The sequence below is a fragment of the Amblyomma americanum genome, chromosome 2, assembly GCF_052857255.1.
Source record: "Amblyomma americanum isolate KBUSLIRL-KWMA chromosome 2, ASM5285725v1, whole genome shotgun sequence".
NCBI lineage: Eukaryota > Metazoa > Arthropoda > Arachnida > Ixodida > Ixodidae > Amblyomma > Amblyomma americanum.
The window spans coordinates 121,256,721-121,279,909 of record NC_135498.1 but is presented as its reverse complement, the minus strand read 5'-3'; positions in this window follow the sequence as shown (position 1 = coordinate 121,279,909).

The following is a 23,189-nucleotide window of genomic DNA, read 5'->3' as shown; positions in this document are numbered from 1 at the left end:
GATCCTAACTGGAATAAAATAAGTAACTAGTAACGTGACACCTCACGTTACCGAAAAATGTTAACGTAAATACGTTGACATTTATAGTTTCAAAATTTTAACGGGTACGTTACTAAGTTACTGAAAAAATAAAGCGTTACCGCCAACACTGACTGCATTGCACAGACATCGTCGGCATTGGAGTCTGAAGACACTGTGACGCCCGCGCAGCCAAGAAACCCTTCGCAAAGACATAACTCATACTGCGTGAGCACTGGTGCGACTAACTCTTGCAGCAAGTGGTCGGATGCAGGCGCCTTCTGCCTCCGACGCTCCGCCGCCTTCTGCCATCTGAAGTCCTATATTCGACTGCGACGCCCTCTGCGGTAGTACGTCCTCGCTCCGAAGCTGCTTCAGTCGCTTCCCTCTCCACTTCTTGCCAGGTGTAGTACATACCCGCCTTTTTGTCAAACCGCTACCGAAGAAGCAGCTGCCTCGCCGACACGATGCGCGCCTTTAGCACAAAGCCCGAGAACTGCTTGATTTCTATCGTGCCGACGAACACACTACACTCATGGACGCCTCAAGACAGGGTGCAACCTAAGTGGTCCGTGCAACCACGCCGAGACCTACCCTTATCTCCGCCGCCGTAATTTGCCCCTCCTCCCCCGCTGCAGCAGAAGAGATAGCGATAGCGCTGGCCATCGCTGACCGCCATACGCGCACAGTCCACGGTGACTCAAAACGAGCAATCCTAAACTACTCGGCAGGCTGCATCTGCATTGCCGGCGCACGCATCCTGCGCGGCTGCACTCCCGACCGCAAAATTGACCTAGTCTGGGTACCCGCCCATGAGGGCAACTGTGGAAACGAAGGGACATATATCAGGTTTGGAAACCTTAAATATTGACAAAATAATAAGCCCCTGCCTACACCACTGACTCATAACAGGCTGGTGAGGAAGGGGCGGCCGACTTACCCGAAGATTAACAATCCCGGCGGCCGCGCCATGGATCATGGAGCCCTCGCTCACCTCTAAACTTGCGCCGACATCACCAATGTTCAACAAGACGTGATGCCCTTTCCCGCCTCTCAAACCCAGCCTCGACCGAACATAAGCCACCCTGCTCTGTAGAAATCAGACGCTCTTAATTCTCAGCCACTCAAGGCTATCACTGATCACCACTGGGAAATACGACCCCACTTGCCCAGACTGCAACCACGGATCGTCCGCCAGAGGCGCACATCCTCTGGGCGTGCGAAAATAACGCTCCCCCACGGCCCTCCTGCCATCTCCCTCTGCAGAATGCTCGGACCAACTCCTCAACCAGCCAGAGAAGACCACGCAACTTTCACTCATTTCATGGGCCTAGTACGTCGCCCCCACCTGGGGGCCGCACAGGGCCTACCTGCCCTAGTTCGCGGCACCTGTGGCAAAAAAAGTTCTCTCTTTCTCGACTTCCTGCCATCTCCATAGCTCTCCGATCCTTTTTGCTCCGACTCCGACAGCTAGCAGCTTTGAATCAGTGGAACATATAAAGCTTTCTCATTAAAATAAAGCGTATAACCACGAACACATGGTGATATTTGAGCTCATAAAATGGCTTTTGCCCCGGTGCATGCACTTCTCCCCGGGTTCGGCGTCGCTCGGATCTTGTAACTCCATCATCAACTTCAGAGTTACGGTTACCTAGCAGGCGAAGCATCTTGTACGGCCCGCAGTAGCGGCGAAAACGTTTTCACTGAGTCCACCGTGACAAATGGATGTCCAAACTCAGACTCCGTCAGCTGGCTTCTATTCTGCGTGGCACAGACGATGGTTGTAATGTGAACGGTCGGCACGCTACTCGTCTTGAGGGCGCAGCCAGGCATGACGTCGGTGTTCTTCTGCGGACTGCACGATGTAAACATAACGGCGCTGAAATGTAGTCTGGCAGCTTCGTCATCATCCTGACTACACCGACTGCAGGGCAAAGGCCTCTCCCAGGTCTCTAAAATTAACCCTGTCCTTTCCCAGCTGTGCCCACCCTATGCCTGAGAGCCTCATAATCTTATCCTGCCACCTCACTTTCTGCCTCCATCTGCTATGTTTTCCTTCTCTTGAAATCCACTTCGTTACTCTTAATGACCAGCGGTTATCTTGCCTTCGCATAAAATGCCCTGCCCGTTTCTTCCTCCTTATTTCGACTAGGATGTCATTAACCCGGGATGGTTCCCTCATCGACTTTGCCCGCTTCCGCTTTCTTAACGTTACGCCTATCCTTTTTCTTTCCGTGGCTCGCTGCGTTGTTCTTAACTAAAACTGAACCCTTTTCGTTAGCCTCCACGTTTCTGCCCCGTGGGAGAGTACCGGTAAGATACAGCGGTTGTACAGTTTTCTCTTCAGGGATATTGGCAATCTGCTATTCATGATCTGAGAGAACCTGCCATACGCGCTGCACCTCATTCTAGCCCTTCTAGTTATTTAACTCCCATGATCCCGATCAGCTAATACTACCTACCCTAAGTAGATTCTTTACCACTTCCTGCACCTCGCTGCCAATTGTGAACTGCTGTTCCCTTGCTAGACTGTTGAACACTACATTGGTTTTCTGCCTGTTAATTTTTAGACCCACCGTTCTGCTCTGTGTAACTCATACATCATGATTTGCCGTTCATCTCTTGACTGTGCAAGGAAAAGTCATTATCGAATAGCAGATTATTTACGTATTTTTCATCAACTCTTATTCCCAACTTTTCTCTATTCAGGTCTCGGAATACGAACTGTAAACAGGCGGTGAATAGCATCGGCGAGATCGTGACTCCTTGCCTGACGCCCTTCCTTATTTGAATTTTATTGCTCACTTTATGGATGACTGTGGTAGCTTTGCAGTTCCTGTATATATGATCCAGTATTTTGACATAAGGCTCTTATGCACCATGATTACGCAATGCCTCTAAGACAGCTGAGGTTTCCAATTGGTCAAATGCTTTCTCGTAATCAATGAAGGATATATATAGGGGTCGATTATGTTCTGTGCATTTCTCTATCGCCTTATTTACAGTGTGAATATCATCTACTGTTGAATACTCTTTACCAAAGCCTGCCTGATAATTTGGTTCATTAAAGTCTAACGTTGTCTTACTCTATTTGTGATTACCTTACTAAATACCCTGTAGGCAGCGGACAGTAATCTGATCGGTCTGTATTTTTTTTTAAATTCTTGGCGTCTACTTATGAATTAGGAAAATGTTTGCATTCTTCCAAGTTGTTGTACGGTCGAGGTCGTAAAGCATTGCTTATACAGGGTTGCTTTTTTTGTAGCAGTATCTGCCCTACGTTTTTCAACAGATCTGCTGTTACCTGATCCTAGCCAGCTGCTTTTCTCCTTTGCACTATTGATAATGCTTTCTTTACTTTCTGTTTCTTTACCGGCGGGATGCCGCAATGGTGTGTGCTATTGTCTTTATCATTAACGTTCTTATTACATTGGCTACTGTATATATTTGAGTAGAACTCTTCGGCGACATTAACTATCTTATCCACATTGCTAATGTCATTGTCCTCATTGTCTCTTAACCCAAATATCTGGTTTTTACCTACGCCTAGTTTCCTAAGAAGCATACGCCCTTTCTTACACTCATATAGGCGTATTCGTGCTTAGAGTGGAGTGCAGGTAGGCAGCGACGTCGAGGTGGTCCTCACTGGTGACGTCCTGCAACCTTGCGTCGAGCGTTGTCACAGCCTCCCTTTCATTTACGAGGTAAGGGTTCCACGGGGTTGCCTCCTTAACTGTGGTTTGTAGGCGAAGGAAACGTAGACCAATATCGCGTCCACTGATCTGTGTTCGGTGTCAACGAAGATGGAGTGTACTTACATGCAGTTCTTTTCCACTTTAACCCCTTCACGGTGCCAGTGAGGTGTCTACGGCAAGCGAGAGGTACAGCCGTCTAACTGGGTTTTATAGAGTCAGCGTAGGTTATCTCACAAAGTGGATTGCAAGCAGAGCTAGTTGTTACTACTAGTAAACAGCATTAAGAGAATAAACGAAATACATTTACGCCTGTCAACTGCCATGAATTATGACCGCTATCAACCCTTCTTGATTTTGGGAGACCTCAAGGCGCTGACAAACAACGCATTACCCCTTAAAGAAAAAGCGCTAATGGTCCCGTTCGGAGGAAAACCCAACATCGGCGCGACTGATAAATTCAAATTCGTGGAATGGATGTAGTGACGTAGAAAAACAGGTTCGCTGCAAAGAAAAAAAATGAGTTTTGAAATTGGCTTTTGAAAAATAGACTGTTTCAAGAAGGGAAACGGCGCAATAATTGTCTAAGCTCAGTGGACACCCCAACCGCACCGTAAGAGAGAAGAGGTAAGTGGTAGTGAAAGAAGAAATGGAGTATTGCCGTAGTGGAGGACTCCTGAAAAATTTAGACCACCTGTGGATCTTGAATCCCACAGAACTCGGGCGCCATGTCTTTCCTATAAACTACCATTTTCATTATATGGTGCCGGTTTTGCGCCTTTCCTTTCGTGAAAATGAACGGCCATTGCAAAGTCGTCAACGCCAATAAACTCTATGAACGCCGTCGTCTCACTTGTTTTGTTTGGATATTGAGGAAAGTGAATGGCACAGTAACCGTTTCACATATCTCGGTGGACACCACGCAGCGAGACAGGGAGAGAAACAGGCCGTTTATCCAGACGTGCCTGTCGTACTTCTGGTGTTTCAGACTCGGCTTTCCTGCTTTGTTTAGCGGGACGTTCTTTTCGTTGTTCGGGTGTCTCGGACGCTCGTTGAGCTTTCAGCCTTTCATTTCTTCGCTGCATTTCAGCGAACTCCCGTGGTAGCACTTCTGTATCGGTAGTATCATTCCTCTCATTCCATGTTGAATGCGCATGCCTATTTTCTGGCAATCGGTTATACAGTCGGCCTCAGCGATAAACACGCGTTTGCGGCGAACATCAAACGATGACGCATAGGGCACGGCAGTGGCCAGCTGCGCCACGCGTGACGTCACTCGTGCTCCGACATACGGCGGCTCTCGCGAAGCGCGGTGTTGACTAGCATAGTGAAGCTTTTCGCTTCAAAAATTGGTGAGTGCACATTGAAGATCCCCATGTACTCGAAATTATTTCGGAGCCCTCCACTTCGGCACCTATTTCTTTCTCTCTTCGGTCAGCTCGTCTTTTATCCCTTCCCTTACGGTGCGGTTTAGGTGTCCGCGAGATTTGAGATACTGCGCCAATTCGATCCTTTCCCCAAAACGAATTTACAATTTACATTTTTGAGGACAGGGAATGTCGCAGTAACTTCCTCACATGTCTGGGTGGACACCAGAACCGCGCCGTGAGGGAAGGGATAAAGGAGGGTAGTAATAGTAGTAGAAAACAAGTATTCCAAAAATTTAGGATAGAGAGGCGAAAATACAGATTTTCGGTGGAGTCCTTATTTCAGGACCCCAATGTCCACCGCAGTTGCTCTTGCTTGGGGATATCAGCTTTTGCTGTGTCGCCAAGTAAGAGCTGAGCAGGGCAGACTCCCACTGTTCATCGGACTGATGTTTGTCTAGTTCGCGGGGCTTGGGACCGGAGCAGCCCCATGTTACATGACATGTTGTTGGAATTCCGCCACACCAGACACCTCCTGTCCGTTCTGAATAAATGTTTTCACCACCACCACCACCCACACCAGGGGCAGATGCTGTCATATCTGTCGGGGAACATGATGTGGTACATGCGTATGTAAGGAAAGGTGTTCGTCTGTAGTTGTCGCCATTCCCTCGCCTCTGCCGCCGTTAGCTTACGGTGTGGTGGGGGATAGACTTGTCTTTGAGTTCGGAGAAGGAGGAGGCGCTCGCCGTACGTAGAGGGGAGAGGGGTGAGGTCGGGGAGGTTAGTCGCTCGGTTAGTATATCCTCGAGCTTGACTGTCCGCGGCCTCGTTTCCCTCGAGCCCCTCGTGCCCAGGAGTCCAAGTGATTTGGTGCTTGCATGTGGAATTTTGAACTTGTGGGGTAGTCAGAATGGGGGCGACGGAGTGTGGAAATCGGCCAGAGAGGAAGAGGCGACACGCGGACTGGGAGTCGGTAATGATTTTTAACTCATTTCCTGAAGCATCGCCGCGCTGGATTGCGAGGGCAATTGCAGCAGTTTCTGCTAATGTGGGAGAGCAGTTTCGTAGGTAGGCGCTGGCGATTTCGTTGAAAGTGGTGTCCAAGACGACCGCCACCGCGTTTGTTGAATCGGGGTACATGGCTGCGTCGACGTATACAGCATTTTGTGCCTGTCGATGTGTGCGGCGCAGATAGTCCACTCGCGCCTTTCGACGTCTCTTTTGTGAGTCCGAGTGCATGTTCTTCGGGAGTGGAGCTACATACACGCGAGTTCGCAGAGTTGAGGGTAGGTCTCGGTTGTCCTGGACGGCGCGTAGCGAAAGGAGAAAGGAGGAAAGAGGTGCCGCTGTGGAGGGCTCCGGAATAATTTCGACCATCTGAGAGTCAATAATATCCACTGACATCACACAGCACACTGGCGCGTTTGAGGTTAGTCTCTATCGAAGCGCTGCCTTAGCCGACTGGATTGATCGCGTGTACTCTGGCGCAGCAGTCGAGCGCCCTTATCACTGAAGGGCCGAAGCATCGTGGACTTGGTGGATTGCGAAATTCTTCGTCACCGTCGCCTAATCTTCACATTGTAAAAAAATTGTAGGACCCTTAAACTTCGCCTTTCAGAGTGGAACGTGACAGCGTGTTGCAGCACTTCCAGGGAGTCCACGGAACGCAATCGCCGGTTCGGCGTGACGCCTTGCCCTTTAGACAAATCGCTCTGCTACGTACGGTGAAATGGACGTGCGGAGCGGCAAACCCCGTAGATGCTCAACCAGGGGCCTCGGTGAAACGCGCGGGGCTCAAGTTGCAGTCTTAGTTCGTCGGTAGGTAGGTAAACACTTTTATTGCGCCCAAAAACAGGGGACCAGTCATAGGACCGGTTGCGCTGACTTAGAGGAGGTCGGCGGGGATCCTTTGGGATGCCGCGGCCTCCACCGCGCGCTGGATAAGCCAGCGTTGGTCTGCTGGCTTGGAAGTACACAGGAGAGACTCCCACGTCTCTGGTGTGTTTGCGTTGTCTGTGTTGTAATGTGTACAAGTCCACACCATGTGTATGAGTGTGGCCGGAGTTGAGCAGTGTTTACACATGGGGGCTATCTGTTCCGGAAAGATCCTGCTGTATAAGAGGGGGTGTGGGAAGCTGCCAGTTTGTTGTTTGCGCCATTGGACGGCCTCGCGTCTTGTTAGATCGCGGTGTGCGGGAGGATATGTGCACCTTTAGAGTCGGTAGTGCTGGAGTATGTCCTTGTAAGTGGTGAGTAGAGAAGCGCGTGGGATATTAGTGTCAGCGGAAGCAGGGTGGCTGATCATACTCTCGGCTCGGCAGCTGAGATCTCGAGCGAGAGTGTGTGCCTGGGCGTTTCCGCAGAGCGATTCGTGGGCTGGAGCCCAAAGAAGTAAGCGAGATGTGGAAGAGGGTGCTGTAGAACGTAGAATGTGTAACGCCTGGCAAGAGATACGGCCAGCATCGTAATTGCGAATAGCCTGTTGAGAGTCACTGATGACGACTTTGGTATTAGGGTCGGCTAGCGCGAGCGCAATGGCAACCTCCTCAGCTGCGGTGACTGTTTCTGCATTGCGAATGCTGCAGGCTGTGTACCAGCTGCGGTGAGGGGCGAGAGCTACCGCCACCATCGCTGGCCTCGATGGATGGTAAGAGGCGTCCGTATACGTGACGTCCGGACGTCCGCTGAAGCGTTTCTCGAACTGACGAGCCCGGTCGGCCCGTCTCTCGGCGTGGTGTTCCGGGTGCATCCGTTTGGGAATGGGAGGAATGCGGAGATTTAGGCGATATTCCGATGTAAGTTCAGCGTAACTTGGGGCCGATCTCGGCGGGGAGATCCCAACTTGCTGCAGTACCGCTCGGCCAGCGTGTGTGAGTGAGAGCCGCTCATACTGGGCGGTGAGGGTTGCTTCGATCAGTTCGCTCACGGTATTGGAGATTCCGAGAGCCATGAGCTTATGGGTAGCTGTGGACATGGGAAAACCTAGGGCCGTCTTGTATGCTTTTCGAAGTGACGCGTCTAGCCGTTCGCTTTCGGCACGAGTGAGACGTAAGTAGGGTCCAGAGTAGGTGATGCGGGAGCAGACGAAAGCTTGAACGAGGCGCAGGAGGTTGGACTCTCGCATGCCATGATGCTTGTTGGAGATTCGCTTAAGGAAGCGTCCGATCTGCACAACCGACTGGTTGATGCGTTGGATCGTGATGTTGTTGCTGCCGTTGGCCTGTAGATGCAAGCCCAGGATCCTGATGTTGTCTGTTCGAGGAATCGGGTTTCCTTGCACCTGGAGGTTGATGTCCGGAAGTACCATTGAAGGGCGTCGTACCGGGGAAGGAATAATGATATACTCGGACTTTGTCGCCGAGCACGTGAGGCCAACTGTACTTAGATAATCTCCGATCCGTTCGATCGCGGTCTCTAAAGTCTCTTCAATATGGCCGTCACTGCCGCGCGTGATCCAAAGTGTGAGGTCGTCAGCATAAATGCTGTGATGCAGGTGGGGGATGTCGGCCAGTAGCTTCGGCAGGCCTATCAGTGCGACGTTAAAAAGCATCGGCGAAAGTACGGCGCCTTGCGGCGTGCCACGGTTTCCCGGAGAGATGATGGAAGGATCTCCCGTGCCGGCTTTAAGTTGCACTGTGCGGTCGGTGAGAAAGTTTCGGATGTACGCATACATGCGATGTCCGATACCGAGAGCTTCAAGTTGTTGAAGAATCGCTTCATGGAGGACGTTGTCGAATGCCTTGGCAACATCGAGGCCGACGATGACTTTCGTGTCTAGTGTACGTCTCATGACTACCTGATGATGGAGAAGCATAATGTCCGGGGCTGCTAAATGAGGGCGGAAGCCGAACATAGTGTCTGGTAGAAGATGGTTGTCTTCAAGGTATCGTGAGAGTCTGGTCTGGATAACGTGTTCCATCAGCTTCCCAACGCAGGACGTGAGAGAGGTGGGACGGAGGTTGGCCAAGGTTGGTGGTTTGCCTGGCTTGGGGATGAGGACTAGATTGGCGCATTTCCACTCTTGAGGGATGGTACCGCTGGCCCAACATTCTTGAAAATAGTCGGTAAGAGCATGAATGGATGCGTCGTCTAGATTCCTAAGCATTTTATTTGAAATGCGGTCAGGACCGGCCGCCGAAGTCGTCTTGAGGCGATTGAGTTCTGCTCGGACCTCCGCTAAAGTGATCGGAGCGTCTAGACAGAGATTTTCCGCGCCCTGATAGAAAGGGAGGTTGGTTGTTGGTTCAGGGCGGATGTGAATATTTATAAGCTGTTGTTTAAGCTCGTCAGACGTGCCAGGATACTGGTGGAAGATTCGCTCGAGCTGTTGGCGTGTTTGGAGCTTGCCTCCTTCTGGGTCGAGTAAATGTCGAAGGAGGTTGCACGTGTTAGGAGCGTTTGGAGTGTTGTTCATCTGGTCACATATGTTGTGCCAGCTCTGTCGAGTGAGTTCTATTGCATATTTCTCGATATTCGTATGTGCGCGCGCCAGTCTACGTCGGATATTGCGGTCCCATTTCCGAGTGGCAAGTAGAGCTTCGAGCGACTTCTTGCGCTCCAACAGATGGGCGTAGTAGCGGTCGCAGTGTGGGATACTGTCCTCTGACTCGACGGTTTGAGTGGCGTCGGCCACTTGTTTGACAATTTCGGTTGTCCACGCCTTGATATCAGTTATAGCGGGAGGTTTGTCCTGCTGTTTCCTGTGCGTCCGGAAGGAGTCCCAGTCAATCACCTGAGCTGGCCGCGTACATTGCCTGGTGGGCTCGTGTATTACGATTTCGAGTACGAAGTGATCACTCCCAAAGTTTTCGTGAGTGTGACACCAAGTCGCTTTAACTCCGGAAGTCGTAAAGGCCAGATCCGGCGTTGTATCACGATGTAGGCCCGTACCGTGTCTAGTGGGGTAGGACACGTCCGTGATAAGAGTCAGCTGGTTCATATGCCAGTCATTCCAAAGGCGTCGACCTTTAGCGAAGTCATAGTGGTAGCCCCAAGCGCGGTGATGCGCATTAAAGTCACCGAGAATGAGGAGGGGTTGCCCCTGCGCCAGCTGCTGGGCTTTGAGGAAAAGCGGACCGAAAATATCCTTATGAGCTCGGGGAGGGCTGTAGACATTAATTATAAACAGACTAGTGCAACGTTTACGCGAGGGTCGGGGTAATATTTCTAAGAAGACGTATTCGGGGAAAGTTGGATCTAAATTGTGCTGGAGGACAGTGAGGTTACGTTTGACGAGAGTAGCTATTCGAGGTTTTACTCGTTCCAATAGGTATGTACTATAACCGGCAAGTTTCGTGTTCTTGTCGCATTCCTGGAGAGCTATTAGTTCGGGACGATCACTCGCGGCGAGGAACTGCTGGAGGACCGGACGCTTACGCGCGAACCCACGACAGTTCCACTGCCAGATGGTGGTGTTACCCGAGCTGCTCGCCATGATTAGGCGGGGATAGTTGTGGGGTTTGAACGGGTGTCGGCGCAGGGGCCGCGGGTACCACGGCAGCGAGGAGTTTGCCCTGTGCTTCTATAGCTTTGTTCAGCATGTCAAATTGTTGCGTGACTTGTGAGCCGATTGTGTGGAGTGAGCGTTCGATGTGTGCTTCTAAAGCCTTGATGCGAGTTTGACTGAGGTTGCAGCTTTCCTCAACTTTGGCAAAACGCGCCTGCCAACCCTCCGCGGGTGAGTCGGTGTCGGACGTTGCTTTGCGTTTTTGTGCGGATCGGTTGGGAGGAGCGATATCCATAGGTACAGATTCATATGATCCCTGCGGATGCGGCGGAGACGAAGGGAGTGTGGCCATTGGCTTTTCGAGATCCTCTACTCTGAGTATAAGTTGTTGGATGACTGCTGTCAGTTCCATAATCGCTTTGTGTGAGTATAGAGTAGTGGGAGTCCCTTCCTGCGTACTCACCGGTTCTTGACGTTCTCGTAGATCGGGTAGAGATGGTAGTAGCCCAGGTGGCTGCTGCAAAGGATGAGGAGAGTCCCCTGTCTGCTGGACGACTGCAGGTGGCCCGGGATTGGTCCGGGAGGTCCCCTGAGAACCCATCCGTGGAGCGGGAGACTTGAGCGGTGGAAAAGAGCTCGAGCGGTCTCGGAGCTGCCGCTGCTGGCTATCGGAGCGTTGCCGGTCCCATCGGCTGGTGCTCTGGAGTGGGATCCGCTTGGCGGTCTCTTGGGTCTTGAGTTTCTCTGCCTCAGCATTTCGAATTTTCTCCCACTTCCTGCGCTTGACTTCGTAAGGAATCCTGAAGATTTCCCTGCAGCGACTATCGCCCGTGAAATGTTCTTTGCCGCACAGGCGGCAGATTGGTTTGCACGTGTGGTCGGTGGTAGGATTGGATAGTCCGCAACCTCTACACTTAGTAGTTTTGCTTGCACAAACATCGGCTCGATGACCGAGCTCGCCACAGCGATAGCACACCTCGTACTTCCTCTTGAATAAGTTGCATCTGTGGCGACTATTGCAAAAGTAGACCCAGGTAGGCACTTGGCGCTGAGCGAATGTGATGAGTACTGCGGTGGTGTTCCCGAGCCGCCGAAAGTCCAGAATGGGTGGGTTACGGTTGTCTTGTAACTCTGCTTGGATTGTATTTCGATCCAGTCGGAGGTCGACGCCGCGAATCACACCACGGCTCGAGCTCTCATCTGGAGCGCAGTAGACGGATATCTCATACGCCTTGTTGTCAACGGTGATCTCTTTGAGTTGCATCATCCGTTCAGCTCTTTCGACGACTGGGGTGCAGTACGCGAAAGTATTCTGGATCAGGTTAGCTTGTATTAGGTCTTCGTGACGAACAGCGTCCCTGGTGAAGCGAGCAGCAGTGCAAATTGCTTCCAGTAGTTGGTAGGTTGTAATCTTGGAGAGTAGCAGTCCGCCCCGTGGGCGCACAATTAGCTTGAGAGCGTTGCTGGGTAAGCGAGGCTGGTTCGATGCTACAGATTTTTTGGCTAGTAAGCGTCCTCGTTGCCGAGGCGTGAGTTCAACTTCCGTCTTCACACGTAGCCTATTGTCGATTTGGGACGCTTGGTTCGGTCCCGCTTTGTCTCCAGGGAAATCTGGCACGGCAGGCCCTGATGTTGTTCGCGCTTCCCGGAGCTTGTTAACTTTAGTCAACCAATCACTGGCTGCTAATTCTTCTCGAGAAATTGGGATGCCTTCTACGGTGACCCTCATGGCGAACTACGGCGCGCGGGCATGGTCCACGGCGCAGCCCAGCTGGCGAACGCTGCTGCGACGCAGGTGGCGAACGCCACTGCGACGCAGAGCTCCGTATTCTTCGGCGCGGCGCAGTAGGCCTAGCGAGGCATCTGGCTTGGTCACGGGGAAAAGTTGACCTAAAATGGTCAAAACTTGTTGTACGTACTTCTGGTTGGTGTCCCTGGATTCCGCTCGTCTTCAGGAAACCGGTGATATCAACAGAAGTATTGTAGGGTCTCACTGTCTAGGGTAAAAACACGAAATCAGCGGAGCTCACGTGGAGTTCGTCCGTTGTCACTCGCGCTCGCAGCGCCCCCCTTAGTTCGTCGGCACATCGTTCTCGAAAACCCGATGCGACGGACGCCAGCATAGCTTCCGCGGTGAACGAACGGGCAGCAAGCCGCGTTTCGTGGTGAACGGCTTCGGACGTGCGCTGCGATGTTAGCCGCTCAACGCGGGATTCCTGCGTGCCTGCATGGCCCCACAGCGCCCAAACTAGAGATATGTCAGACGCGTCACTTCCTTTCCTTAAAAATCAATTTTCATTTCATTATTCTTTTCTTACGGCGAAGCTCGGGTGTCCACAGAGATATCTGATACAGGGCCCACTTCTTTTTCTTAAAACTAATTTTCATTTCATTTTCCTTCCCTTGCGGCGCGGTTCTAGTTGCCGACCGAAATATGTGACAGGCGTCCCTTCCTTTCTGTGCGCTGCCGTCGCGCGCTATCTGTTGGGGCAGTGGCGTACATTGTGAGTAGGGGGGATTTTTCGCTCACGGCCGACGCCGACGACACCGGCTTTTCTGTGGCAGGAGCTCCTTAACGCTGCCGCGTTGACATTGTGTCTGCCTCTGACATCCTCACATTAACTTTCAGTTCTTTAGACATGTGGATTGCTGCTTAATACCAGTTGAATTAAGGAGCCATAAACCTATAGCGAAAATCATCAACTGCTATGTGAGTGAAATAATCCTTAGCTTATCATGCGAAGCATGAATTCATTCTTTGGAACCTGTTTTCTTGGAATTCTTTGAGCCTGAACGTCTACAATGCATGTAGCGAAGCTAGGTGGTTCGCCACGAATGAAAGTAAAATTTCTTTAATTGCAAATTTTGCTGCCGAGCTCAAGACGCGAGATGCAATATACAATTGAATAAAAATGGCTAGAAACTTTATTTCATTAAGCATGGCAAATTCAATAGATTAGTGTCTGTATTGGACTGTTTGGAGTGTTGCTCCGCTGAGGCTGCAAGTTGCGTGATTGTAGAAATTACAGTGAAGACAATGCACCTCATTCACTCTTCATGCTTCGGAAATCAGTCGGATCTTGCTACGATAGGAATGGAATAAGAAAAAAGATTCGTATTTGTTGCATGATTTTCAGTCCAGCAAAATCACTGAACACGCCTCAGACAAAGGAAATAAAGATGCACACGGCAAACGAAATGAAATTTTCGTAAAACTTTTGAGCGATACCTTCTCATGAAAGTCCGTCGTGACTGGCGCGGGCAGCTTTCGAGCAGCTGCCGATAGTGTCCCATGATTATCTTAACGTTTAATTATAGGCAAATCTTCGAATTATTCCACATGTAAATCGAGTAATTTTTTCACCGGGTTGTGGTTCTACTCCACTGAAGGAGTAAACCAAGCCGAATCGTAAAACAATTCCGACTAAGACGAGGGTACGAACACAATTCCGTCCGTAATAGTGCTCTGGGTTTTGGCGCTGGCAGTCATCATCATCAGTGTTTTTTATAAACAATTCACTGCAACGCCTCCAGTGAATTAAGCACCGCGAAATGGGCGCTCAGTGCAATAAAGTTCAAGATGGATTTCCAACGCCACAGACAGCGGGATAAGCTGAGCAAAAGAACTTCTCGATACCAGAGTAGCACAGCTTGCATCAGCAAACACACCACGATAATGGAAAGTGTTCCCTAAGGTAATCGTTGAAAGTTTGGGTGATCTTAGACTTTTGTTGACCAACGAAGGTGGCTGTCCTTCCCAACAGCGAGTGGCTGTGGCCCATATTTACACCTTGAACCAGTTAATACAGATATACGCAGAATATAAGCAACCACGATATTTTCCCGCTTGTAGTAGGAGAAAACGTTTCACTTACATGAATCCACAGCAGTTCAGTAGGCATTGCATTTTCCAGTGTTTAGAAGAGAACTATGCAAAGCTGCTGAGAAATACAAATATAGCGGCTTTATAGTTACAATATCCATCCGCAAGGAAAGTGATAATATCCAAGTCGGAAAGGACGTCTGTCCAGGCCGGCAATATCTATTCAGTACCATTCACCGCGCGTTAAAATTATGTATTCAGGACCGTGGACTGAGAAGAGTTATCGGTAAAAGCTGATCGGCAAAAGCCTGCTAATTCCCGCCTCACTGATGACACTGCCTTGATATGTACCTTAGGAGACTAATAGCAAAACGAAAACGAGTACAGAGACAGGCAAAGTATAAAGATGGCCCTTCAAAATATTTCAAACATCTATAAAGTTTATACATATATGTTAGTAAAGTTTGTACATACATTCATATACATACATGTTTATACATGCATGTATGTACATACATACATGTATAACGTTTATAAGTATATACATGTATAAACATGTATATAAATAAGAAAAAAAAGCCAGGAGAAAATTACAGGTAAAGCAGATGAAATATTAAGGTGGAATGAGGACAGGGAAAGGCTTTCGCATTTGCGCCTTAGGCAGACTTATTATTTCTGGCGGGGGCGTCACTGACGCCTCAACCAACCAACGCCTACGTCCTTTCTGCGCACCTCACGGGAAAATAAACATTGCTTCATTTTGTTCGGGGAAGCATCCATGAGAGCAATGGCGTGCTTTCTTTCGCATGTCAGGATGAAGCAAGCGGTTCGTGTTATTTAGCCATATGAGAAACGGGGACCACCCCCGCAGATGTTTGACGCTTTTAACATAATGCGTACCGTGCTGTATACCATTACCCGAGTACCCTGAGTCCACGCGTCGTCAGTGCGCATGCGAAGATTGCTTTCATGGCGCCAGATGGCGCCGGTTAACCTGCTGCTGCGTGCGCGCCTGCCGCCGCATCGGGACCAGTCGGGACGTATCAATGGTGTAAAATAGTTTGAGAGTTCGACTCTTGCTCGAGCCGCCGCGGAGATGTCGAGTTGCGCTATTGCCCCCATAGCGCGAAGAGGACAAAATGCCTAGGATTTGTCAGTCTAGTTTGTGCTTGCTGAAGCGGTTCTTAAAAGGACTCTTTATAGGGCGGACTTTCGGCCACAGATACCTGAACAAGCAGGCGGTACAGATAGCAAGAGATGTGTTGTGCGGACCACGAAAGAAAGGATTTCCGCTTCTCTCGGCCGCGGTGAATTTAAAGTTGGCCAAGAAACTCCGATTGAGCCTGAAAGGTAACTGCGCAATCTCGAGCAATGAAAGTCCTTGAAACGTGGCTGCAGTCATTCTAGATAAAACTAGCCAGTTCTAGCGGCAGAAAATGTTAAAGCCGCGCACCGGCGTCTTTGAGCAAGAACAAAGGCTAAGAGCCTTCGCGGCATTGTTTGTATTGCAGAAGAATCGATCACATGCTTATCAACGAAAAAAAGGCGGGCAGAAATATTCGCCACTGACACTTAAGACTGGTTTCGAGTTTGAATCAGAAAGCTCTCAGGAAGCTCTATATCCCCGCGAGTGAAACGTTTGAATGTTTCAGTGCAGTGGGGCCGTGAGAGGGCCCAAGGACCTGCGTGTCCTAAACTCCCCTGAGTTCATTAATGTTTTTACCACCGCCACCTACCTTAGACTCCTGTTCGCGCCTCTGCCGCATTGGTTTCGCTTCACGTTTCCACAACCCGACGTTGGCCGCACGCTTCTGTCGCTTCATGTCCGCTTCTCGTTGGGTACTTCAACGCCTCTTCAACCGGCTGAGGCTAGCTTCCCGCGCTCTTACCGTAGCGGTGATCGTCGATGTTGCAGCCCGCATCTGCAGCCATCGTATAGGAGTTATCGGCTATAGTGCCTTGGAGCCGGTAGCGCAGATTGGTGAGCGCTCTCGTCTCCCTCTTCACGTAGACGCGGTCGCCTCGCAGGCCACAGACATTGATGTCGTTGCCATTCCATCACACTGCATCCAGTGTTGTAGGCTTTAGCGAAAAAATTACTAAATATGTTACTCTTTACGCCAAAAAAGAAACGCGGTACTGCCCTACCTTAGCTACAAAAAAAAATATAACGCTTTACCGTTACCGAAAAAAAAGTACCACTCGTTACTTTTCCATTACTACATAGCCAAAAATTTTAATCAGTGCGTTTTCGTGGTAAGAACTCACGATAACTATTTTATAAAGGTTATATTTTATTTAAAACCTTTAGCCAAAACAGCGATTTTACCCGAAATCTTGTTTTAACGAGAATACTTTACGTAAATGTGCTGGAGCTCAGCTATGTTAGAGTGGCCTCAATAGTCGTGCAGAGTTATATGGGATGGCTTCAGACACTGTGGCACACACATGGTGAAGCCATTTTCCGAACATGACTTTAAACGAAAAATGACACTTCATGATAAATTCTAGCTTTCCAAAGAAAACATCGCTGAACTCTCAGCAAATTTACAGTAATTTTGAACAAAGTGATGTTACAAAATGCCGGGAATGCTTCCACTCTTTGGAGATTTGTGTGTGCAGTGGTTTGGGAAAGGAGGTAGGTGAAGGCAAGTGTGTGAATGCGTGTTCGTGCACGTGTTTTGTGCTTTATGGGTATTCAGTCTTTTTCTTTCAGTTGGGTGCGTCGTCAAGGGCAGGTGTTTCTGGCATGCACGGGAGCCGCATCAAGGGTTGTCGAGAACACCTGTACATTTTGTTTCTCTGCAACATCACTTTAGGCACTCCGCGCTTTCTTTTTGAAACTAAGGGAGGCGGAGGGGGGGGAGGCAGGTCGACAACTGTAATAAAAAGTAACTAGTCGGAACAAGACGAACTGTCGTAACAAAGGTGGCTATACATCGCAGCAGTAAAAAATCTCGCCTTCCGCATAAATACGCTCGTTATATCAGGAGAATTGACTTCGCACCATCTGAGGAGGCTCCCGAAGCTCATGCGCCCTCTGTCTGGGTGGCAGTAAGCAAATGTCCTTCAGTTATCCCGGCAGTTGGACCTGGCTGCGAGGCTAGGCCTAGAGCCGCCGGTGACGTGCTGGCAGAGGTGGCTTCGCCGGCGCCGGTCACCACGGCTCCAGCAACACCTCTTTTGACAACTGAGCCTGGGTCACAGCTCTTGGTTCTTGCTCCCGGCCCATCAGCGCAGCTCACATCCCGCTTTCTCCAAATGCATCTCTGGCTGTGAGCGATCTGCCCTCTGGGCGGAACTCGGCAATGGCTGCCCCGTCTCCACTGCTGGATGGGGCTTCAACCGTGCAGCGTGAGAAGGAGAGCTCTCCAATATGAACCTGTCTTCAGCGCCTCCATCCGTGCCACCCGCTTTCCGCAGTTCTCAAAAGCGCGCCCATCAGGAGACACTGCACAGGATTCGTCTCACAAGGCAAGCGTTCTTCTCAGCGTATGCCAGCCAGTTCGCTGTGCCGACATCGAGATCGGTATCGCATAAAGTGGCCATTAAAGCTCTGGCAGCCAAAAGCCTGAAAGACATTCCGAAGAGGATTCTTCAGGCGAACCTGGACGAGTGTCTTGGGTCCAAAGGTTTTCTTGGCTTCACGTCTAGAACGAAATCTAACAACATCAATGTGTGGCTCCCGACTTTGGCTTCTGTCGAGCGTTTGTAAACGCTGAAGTGCATATCGATTACAAGAGAGATCTCGGTGCCGGTCCAGGTGTACCTACTAGAAGCTTCGGCCCTGCAACGCTCTGTAGTTTACAACGTCGACGTTGCCGAAGACCAGACGACCATCCAGCGTGAGCTGTACTGTCCAACCCACCGTGTCATCCAAGCGCGGTATAGGAATGGGGCGCTCATACATCGTCACACTACAAGGCCCACCAACTCTCCCAGAACGACTTTACTGCTATGGCTGTGTTCTGCGGCCTCGCCCTTACAAACCGAATTCTGTCTATTGCTACAGCTGTTTCAGACCTGGCCACATGCGCCGATCATGTCCTTTTGCAAAGCAAGATGAGGCTCGGCCACAAGGTCTTACAGGTGCGGACATTGCAAGACTGACGACCACGAGATCGCCTCTCCAACTTTCCCAATAAAACAGAAGGCAACTGAGAAGGTTCGGCGTGGGATCCATAAGGAAGTGCGTCTGAATGAAAAGAGAGCCCCGAAACAGACATCCAACAGGTTTGCTGCTCTTCAGTGGGATGAAGACGACTGACCGGAGCTTTCTGTGCCCAATCCACCTGCAGCCCCTGCAGAACAGTCGTACAGTGATAAAGTGCGCAAGGATCGCCGTCGCCTTCCGGCTACACAAAACCACAGCATACTGGAAACTCTGCGAGAGAACATGGCAGCAGTTGACGACCAAATTGCACGCCTTTTAGCCGGGGTCTATGGCAACGCCGTGAACTGCTTGCTCGCCGTAGACAACCATCGGAATCCCACTCCACCCCAATCAATGCTGCAGCTCCTTCGGCTACGTCCAGCCCTCATGCGTTTTTCGCAGACTCTACCAGGTCTTCTGAAACACTGCAGGATAACTCAACAACATCCCTCCTCCGATTTATGGTTAACCAGTTATCTAACCTGCCATCAGTTCTATTACAACGCTTGGAAGCCTAATCGAAAATGTCGAGTACACGTTGTGGTGTGCACCAATGGAACTACAGAGGCCTCTCCACAAAGCTGGGAGAGCACAAATCGTGACTTCGCATGAACAAGCTCCAGCTGTGGGCTCTGCTACTGCAGGAGACAATGCCTTGCCATCCATTCTGGGCTTTAATGGATACATGTCTCCTTCAATGAACGACCGTCGTCTGCACACTGTTGCCCCTCGGGGAAAGGCGGCGGCGTAGATTGATGCGCGTTTTCTTCAAGCTCGCCTCTCTCTAAAAAACTCGTGCACCTCATATCAAGGGGTAGTCGCTGTGGCTGTGAAGCTTCCCAAGGCAACTGTTGTGGACGTGTCATGCTATGTAACACCCGTCTGTGTAGCTCCCTCCCGCATTAATGTGGGGTGGTTATTAACTGTACCAAGACAGCATCCAAGGTGGCCTGTTTTAGTCGGTGGTGACTTTAACGCCCCTCATACGGACTGGGGGTGCCCCGCTTTAAGCCCCTGTTGTAGGCGTGGGCGGGACGCATTCTCGGATGCGCTTTTCGTTTTACTCAATCATTCACATTAAGCAACGCGGACTGTGCGCCATGCTCGCAGTCCAACATATGCTCAGGACCTTACGTGGTAGTCAGGAACCGGGACTCCATCGTCGCACCTGAAGCCGGACACTTGCGGTAGTGACCACCATCCTATCATCATCGGTCTCCATCCATCAAGTGCCCGCCGATTACGCTTTAGGTGTTCTGTGGTCAAATGGGACGCGTTTCTCACCACTTTCGAAGATCTCTCTCTGCAATCATCTACACTACTTATGGACCGCATACAAACTGCGCTGAATAAGGCTACTGCTGTTACCTGGAAACGTGAATTACCCGGTGCCGGATGTGGGTCTGCTTAACCTGTGGGCTGCTCGCCGACAAGCGGAGATGGCAGCTTCCCAAGACCCGACTTCTGCGCAAGCACGGACTAGGCTGAATTACCTTACTGCCAAGGCTCGCAGATATGAACGCGATCTCTCGCGACGGCTGTGGCATGCGTGGTGTGACAGTTTTTGACAAAGTCATCGAATGCTGCTCTCTGGCGAACGTTTCGTGCAATAGAACATGGTTCCCGTCGTCCTCACGCAGCGGCCACAGCATGTTTTGCAGCTAACTTATCTCCAGATGATTTCGCCAGAGAGGCAGCGCGGAAGTTTTTCCGCAAGTATAACGTGTCCCTCCAAGGGTCATAGGAGCCCCCTAGCTGCCATTACAGCATATGTCGATAAGCTCCCATCTACAGCTGACGCCGAGGGAATTGCAAGCCCATTTTCACTGCTCGAGCTGCTTGCAGCAATAGATGGGGCCCGTCGGAAGGCTGCGCCCGGTTCGGACTCCATTCCGTATGAGGTTTACAAGAACTTAAGTTCCGCGGTACTGCTTCAACTCCTCGCCACTATCAACAAGATATGAATAGAAGGCGTCGTACCAGAAGCCTGGAAATCGGCTATTGTTATCCCCATAACAAAGCCGGGGAAGCCGCCGAAAATTTCCGGCCTATATCGCTTACGCCAACAATATACAAGCTTACCGAAAAAATGCTTGCCGCACGGCTGTCGTAGTAGCTTGAGCAGCATGGTTTCTACCATCCCCCCAAATTGGCTTTCGTACGTCCATAGGTACAGATGATGGACTGGCTCTCTTGGCGTCAACAGTTCTGGCCTACACTCGCAGCCACAGTGTACGTACTGTACTGGCCATGGACGTTGAAAAGGCGTGCGATAATATCAGTCATGCTGCCATCCTGGAATTCCTTGACATGCTGCATTTCCCTGTTAGAGTGGGATATTTTGTTAAATCCTTCCTTGAAGGCCGACACTTTGCCATGCGCTCAGTGGTGATGCTGTTGGATCATTTGTGCCTCTTCGCGGCGTTTCCCAGGGATCGGTGTTATCGCTAACATTATTTAATATTGCTTTTATTCCCCTTGCTTGGCGCTTACATGATGTCTCTGAGATTAAGTTCTTTATTGTATGCTGATGATGTAACGCTGTGGGCCACTCACAACGACCTGATGACTCAAGCAGCAGGCCATCAATCAGCCATTGATATCACGTCGACTTTTGCTTTTTCAATTGTTCTGCAGCTTTCAGTGAGGAAAACCACGTTCGTGTCAGTCGCCAACCGCTGCGGCGACGTAAACTGGCTGCAACACCAATTCGTCTCCATTTATCCGTAACTCCAATTCAAGAAAGTTCAACCGTAAAAATTTTTGGATTGACAATACACGAGTAAGGAACAGGTACTGCTTGGCTTTCTCGGGCTAAAAAGCGAGCAATTCAGGCGTTGGGTCTGATTAGACGCATTTCTCCTAAAACAGGCGAAGCGCGCTCAGATGTTGCACGACAGTTGGTGCGGGCAGTTGCGCAACCGCTCCTCGTTTACCAAGCTCGTTTCCAGCATTTGACGACAGCTCAATGGGATCGTCTAGAAGCTGTTAATCGAGAGGCAATGAGGGTCATCACTTGCCTTCCCCGTATTACCCCGATCATGGCACTCCAATAACATGCGCAGCTGAATACACTCGATGATCTGGTGCAGCAACGACGCGATGCTCGCCACCTAAAGTCAAGCCTTACAGACACAACTTGTGCACTCAGGGCATACGCTTCATCGCAATCCATTCTACAGCCGCCTCCGCCAGTTCTTCCTCCCTGGCGTTTTGTGCAGCTAAGAGACAACAAACCAACTGATCTACGTCGGCCATCATATACCCGCGCGGCATCGTCGTTACGCGACCGAATTACAGAGCAAGGCGCCAATCTGCCGCATGGCTCCATCGTTATGTGTGTTGACGCAAGCATCCAGGCCTGCGAAACAACAAAGGACTTTTAATGTCCTTGCAAGCCTGCTCTGAACAAAACGTCAAGGTTTAGCCTCTCAGAACCTCCTTCCATCTTCTGTGCGGAGATGCTTGCGGCTCAAGAGGCACTTTGCTCTGTGGCCGCCTTTCCCATGCTACCCACGGCCCGCATTGTCATTCGCTCCGACGCCCTTCACGTCACACGCATACTACGACGAGTCAGTCACACCCCAGAAATCTTCCAAGACATTCATCGTCTAGCGGCACGCATCCCGCAGCAAATCCGTATTGAGCGGGTCCCGCGTGACCTCCTGGATACACAAGGACACGCATATTATACGACTCGCCTTTCGACCCCAACCTCGTCTATGCCTCGAGTCCTCACTCTGGACGACACCACCCTCCTTTTAACAAGAAAGGAACACCCCCCGCGCCGTACACCTGCGCTAATCCCTCCGTGTGCGGTAACCCTAACTTCAGCTCTGACACGCAAGTTATCGCAGTTCAAAGATTTATATCCCAGCCACGGGTGTTCAGTCTGGAAGATCAGAGACTGTCAGGCGGATATCCATCACCTCTTGTGGGACTGCCCGGCGCCGAAGCCGACGAGAATTCGGCAGCTGGCGTCAGAGGGCCTCTCAGCGGACAATCCGGACTCCAATATCTCCTGGACACAGGGTCCACATCATAGCTCACATCTTGATTTCATCAGATCAGCCCACCTTTTTCCATTTATTTAAACATCTTATTCGTGTCTCACTTCATAGTTTTTATGCCCTGAGGCTATAAACATCGCGTCAAATGAAACGTAACTAGTAACGTGACACTTCACGTTACCCAAAATGTTAACGTAAGTACGTTAGCCTTTACGGTTTCGATATGGTAACGGGTAGGTTACTAAGTTACTGGGACCAACTCAGCCAGCCACGCAACGTTCACTCATTTCATGGGCCCAGTACGTGGCCCCCACATGAGGCCGCACAGGACCCACCGGCCCTAGTTCACGGCACCTGTGGCAAAAAAGTTCTCTCTTTCTCTACTTCTTGCCATCTCCATGGCTCTCCGATCTTTTTTGCTCCGACGCCGACAACTAGCAGCTTTGAATTAATGGATATATAAAGCTTTCTCCTCGAAATAATGTGCATGGGCACGAACACATGGTTATATTAGCGCTCATGAAATGGCTTTCGACCCACGACATGCACTACTTCTCCTCGTGTTCGGCGTCGCTCGGATCATGTCACTCCATCAAAAACAACTTCAGAGTCCCGCTAACATAGCAGGCGAACCATCTTGTACGGCCCGCAGTTGTTGCTAAAACGTTTTCACCGAA